At 41.1% G+C, this 5459-nt stretch overlaps 1 protein-coding gene across 1 annotated transcript in view; it reads right to left on the reverse strand.

Moving 5' to 3' along the window:
- Positions 1-4081, reverse strand: part of DGKB (diacylglycerol kinase beta) — a 704177-nt gene extending 700096 nt beyond the window's left edge. Inside the window, exon 1 of the mRNA XM_027102569.1 lies at positions 3769-4081. The gene's annotated coding sequence lies outside the window, so the exon portion shown is untranslated. The remainder of the gene's footprint in view (positions 1-3768) is intronic.
- Between the last annotated feature and the right edge of the window lie 1378 nt (positions 4082-5459).

Consider the following 5459-nt stretch of genomic DNA (forward strand, 5'->3'; position numbering starts at 1 on the left):
ACACACACACACACACACACACACACACACACACACACACACACACAAAGGAGATTATCTGAAAACAAGCTAATCTAATTTTTATAATCAGACCTATGTAAGGAGATATTCTGAGTCTCTGCTTCATGTGTGTTTTTAAAAATCTCCACTCCACACATAGCCCGAAGAGGCTGTTTCCTAGAGTCCCTTGGAACACAGAATCTGGACAAGTTCTCGTCCCAGCCTCCCGCCATGCGATCTCTTTATTTTACTCCCACAATAACTCCATCATCTTTCGTCCCAGCAAAGATGCCCCAGCTTCACTGCCAAGGTTCACGAAGCCACAGCAGAACACTGAAATTGGAATTGCAAAGTATGCCACGTTTGGATCTAGAGTCAATTTAGGCTCCTATGTAGGTAGATCCAATCTTGGGTGTCAGTACAGCTGGGAGTTCTCTCCTGACTGATACAATTTTTCAAGCACTCTCAACCCACGCCATCCGCAAAACAATAGGCTCATTCCACTTGATCCATGGTAGAGTACCATCTTAATAAAACAATGTGGCAAAGTCACTAAGAGTTAGAGCTAGTCACACTTGGGGGCTAATCCTAGCCCACCATTTACTAAATATGCTGTTTTATGTAATTTGCTTGTTCCCTCTGGGGTTGAACTTCTTATAAATGGGAGAGCATGCCATCTCCCTCCTGTAGCTTTTATCCCATAAATGAGAAAACATATTTAAAGTGCTTAACCTTGGGAGGGGCAAGACAGGGGAAGATACAAACTACTACGTTTAAAATAAATAAAATACAAGGATGTAATATACAGTCGAGGGAGTATAGCCAGTATTTTATAACTTTAAATGGAATGTAATCATAGGAATATTGAACCACTATGTTGTACACCTGAAACTAATATTGTAAATGAACTACATTTCAATTAAAAAACAAAGTGCTTAACCTAGGGCCTGGCATTTGTGCACTCACAGTAACTAGGAACTAGTCATGCATTGTGTGGTGAGAAAATCATACATGCAAATAATCCAAGGAGTTATCAAGGAGTTGCAGTGGTAACCAGTCAATACCTAAGGGTGGGAACTTCCCTGGTGGTGCAGTGGTTAAGAATCTGCCTGCCAACAGAGGGGACACAGGTTCGAGCCCTGGTCCCGGAAGAACCCACAGGCCACGGAGCAACTAAGCCTGTGCACCACAACTACTGAGCCTGTGCTCTAGAGTCCGCGAGCCACAACTACTGAGCCCACATAGCCCAACTACTGAAGCCCGCACACCTAGAGCCCGTGCTCTGCAACAAAGAGTAGCCACCGCTCACTGCAACTAGAGAAAGCCCATGCACAGCAACGAAGACCCAATGCAGCCAAAAATAAATAAATAGATAGATAGATAGATTAAATACCTAAGGGTGAACAGGTGTATGGGATTCTTACTTGAGGTCATATTTCAGGTTGGTGTTTTACAAGAGAAAGAAAATGCCATAGATAGGAGAGGGGCAATAGGAAGATGTTTCTTCAATAGTTTATCTAGAGCTTCCTGCAGACAGGTGCTTCTAAGCTAAAGGTATTACGCTTAAGAGAAGAATGCAAGAGTATCAAGCATACATAAGCACAGTACTGTTCCAGTTCTGTTCCTGTAGCCAGGAAAATAAGCATCCAGGAAATGATATTCTTAAAATGTCATTTCAAGCTTATGTATCAACATCACAGTCATGATTAGTAGGCAGAATTAGACGAAGGGACCAGCTGATCTTTGTCTGGCTTGTCTGGCCACAAGTCTTCCTTCTTTCAAGTGTGCAGGGAAAAGCATGAGTCACAGGATACTCGTCTAGTTCAGACACTGTTCCAGCAAAACTTACCAATGTTTTAAACTTTAAAATAATTACTTATTTCAAAAATGGTTTTGGAAATCTTCTCCTCAGATATAACATGAGGTTTGTTTACCAGCAGGACAACCAAAATATGAAGCCAAGGTATTCCCGAAACTCAATGCCATCTACCTAAGTTTCTATCTTTAAAGAAATTCTGACAAACTCCTATCCAACCTAAACTCTTATCAATGCCAATCAGGCTCTCAGCCTGATTTTTCTTCTCTTTAGCTAAATTCTTAAGGTTCAGGTAATGATTTATTCTAGAGTAGCAGGGAACTGCTTGCAAACTCACTCCAAACATGTTCTTTTAGTCTTTGTATAGATGTTTCCTTTTCTTTTTCTTTTTTTTGTTTTTTGCTAAAAATTTTAACCACCATCATGCATGCACTATCATAACAAATATATCCCCTGGATTACATTTGACTTGCTGATTTACTAAGTCATACGGACAGTTTTTTGCACCAAGAAATTATGCATGTGTGGAATGGGTTACCTTTAAAAAGTTGGATATTTCAATAATAACACAAATATATCTGGAGATCCCCAAGATGAGTAGGCAAAGTAATTCATATTATATTCAGAATATGTTTTTAATAAAATAATCAAGATTAGGTGGGTTAGAAAAAGATTAACACAACTGAAAACTGAAATAATTGGAGGAGACTGACCTTTAGTTTCCTCTTTTCTAATTGTGGAGAATTTCAGATTACTTTGCATTTTACAATAGTTGTTTCCTAAGTTTTGACACCCTTTTAACCTATAGAATTTATGGAAGTACACATGAAAGTGTTAAGCTTAAAATCCTGGATTCTGTTTTAGATAACCTCTGTTTTTCCATTAATATTTCTTGGAGAAAACTATAGTAATATAGTATTTTCTTCAGTGATCCTGTGGCTAAGTCTAGTATTTTTGTGACCTATTCTTTCTGCTTAAGAGATTCCCGTTTTTTTCTCCATTATAAAAATCTAGTCAGTGTAAAAGAGGACCTGGTTAGAATTACCCCAACGTTTTCAGATTAATTATTTCTAGTTTCCTTCCTGAAAAAGACCTTTAGTATTCTGCCTGCATTCACATTCATTTGGTCATTTGCTTTACAATGGGCTGGCCTTTGCTGACCTGTTTTTACCTCCTTTTAAAAGTTGGTTATCTGCAATTTGAGCCACCAGTAGAAGTCATTTTTAAAAAAGTTTTTTAAGCCTCACTTTTTGCCAGTGAACACCATGCAGCTTGTTTCTAAGTATAAAGCCATCTATGTAAAAAAACACCACTTAGAAATCACAAGGAAGGCACCATTTAGCAAGTGGAGGAGATGATTGCAGTAGTAAGAAACTGGGGGAATCCTGCACCCACTAAAGAGTACTTGAGTGTTTATCATAACATCAGTCTCGCCTCGACTGTTGCCTAGCAATTATCTAAAGACCTGCTTCACATTTCATTTTAATTTAATGAAGTAAATCAAAGACTTTTGTTTTGTTTGATTGCTTCTTTACAGGTTAGGAACAAGTCTGGAATGAAACTTAATTAACTGGGCATTTGAAGATCTAAGCCAACCTGTTTACAAATTTTCTGTTGAAAATGCAAGCTGCTATCTGTTAGTAACTTTCAGAAGCCCACTCTTGTAATTAAATCTAGAATGCATGTACCAGTTTTGTTGCCGAAAATCACCAAGAACAGGGTGCTTCTTGCAGACCTAACCAACAAGCGGTCTCTGTCTGCCAATAACTGAGAGTAACTCGACTATATCGTAACTAGGACAGGAGTCAAGGAGACAAACCGATTTAATATCTCATGGAGAATTCAAAGCTCTGCTTTTCTAACTTTCCTCACCATTTCTTGTCAGCTTCCCTTCCCCCGCACTACATACCCAGAAGCCACTCAAACTGCCAACCGTGTCGAGTTGAACTTACTGCAGTGTGATGCAGGCGAAGGCTAGGCACATCTCTGAAGCCAGAGCAACTGCTTTTCTGGAGAGGAACTGGGACTAGCCAGCTAGCAGGATCCTTTCCAATTCACACGCTCCGCTCAGTCAGGAGTCCCCCTCACGGCTCGGCTTCCCCAGAGGAGTGGAGCTTCAAGAACTCTGCTCACAGCACCTCCTCCTCCTTACTTCCACCCCCTTCCAGAACACACAGCCCATTCTAACTAGTGTCTGAGAGATGGAAATCGATTTCTAGTCAACCACAAGGGCTGCCTGCAATCTCCCGGTTCCTGACAATTTGCAACTCAAAAACAGCGGAGGCTGAAAGATGTAGGTTTCCGGAGCCTGAAAGTCAGCTTTGGCAGTCCCCTTCCCCACCCCTCACTCCTCCCACTTCCCCCCTCCTCTATCGCGGCCACCTCCAGTCTCCCACTCAAGCTAGGTATCAAGAATGATTATTTTATTATCCAAACCAACAAGCATCAGGAGGAATTTGTCAGAGATGAAATACCTGTTGTCCATGACTAATGCTCTTCTCTCCTGTCTTTGAGTCCTTGATTGATATCAAGAGGCGCTGATATTGGAAATCTGTGCGGGTGTGTGTGTGTATGTGTGTGTGTGCGTGTGTATGTGTGTGTCGACGAGGCAATCCGCCATGCAGCGGCTGCAAGCAACAGCCCTGCCTATCTCTGGCTGCCGCTTCTACAGCTGCTATTGCTACTATTGCTGTTGGAACTCAGGGGAAATGAGACAGGGAGACAGTGCTTTACAGCTATTTAACTGCTGGACCAGTTATAAGACATGGGAGGAGACTGTGCAGGTGTGACGAGCTGTTGTTGAAACATTGAGCTTGATTCACGGCAATTACTACCATTCAGGATACAATTCCCCTCCAACAGGAAACCTGATACCTGTCTCCCCTCTCGCTTCTACTAACTATAGTCCTTGATGGGTCATTTTGCATCAAACACCTGCCTAACCCACTTCTAGCAACTGTAGAAGCTGCACACTCTATTTCTATATTAGAACTTGGTAACCTGGGAACAGGTGATTGGGGGATGGATGAGGATGAAGAAGGAAAAGTATGGGGGAGAGTAAGTGAATATTAAAAGAGCTGTATGTATGTCTAACCAATTAGGGCACAGATAAAAATGCAAATTTTGAGCTCTGCGTGTAAAATAATGCATTGGGGTAACAAAAAGGCAAGCCGGTAAATGACGATGCCTGTTTTACAAAATGTGTGCAAAGCCAGCTAGTTATTCAGGAGCGTGTTTAACAGCTTAACTGAAGAGTATCTTGATACAAACGTGCCTTGGTAGCTCTCAGCTCCCGTGTTACATCTACTGTGATTTCCATGTGCTAATATCACCGTCAGCTACAAATTCTGGTGAAATCTACTGGCTACCACTGCCTATGAACACCCCCTTTCTCCTTATTGGTTGCTCATTCTCTGCCCTGTTATATCTCCAGATTATTCTCACATAAGGTGATATTCAGAACTTACAAATTGAAGACGTTCTCCAAACCCCCAGAGACAAGAATACTTCTTAATGACTAACGTGATTTGCTTTAACAACAGTTTGTCTTCATGTTCTTGTTTCTGTAATAGATCAGGAGACTACAAACAATCCCTCCTAAATAAACACACACACACACACACACACACACACACCACTTAAT

Source organism: Aethalodelphis obliquidens, unplaced genomic scaffold, assembly GCF_003676395.1.
Source record: "Aethalodelphis obliquidens isolate GAN/ISIS:26980383/991018 unplaced genomic scaffold, ASM367639v1 scaffold5, whole genome shotgun sequence".
Taxonomy (NCBI): Eukaryota; Metazoa; Chordata; class Mammalia; order Artiodactyla; family Delphinidae; genus Aethalodelphis; species Aethalodelphis obliquidens.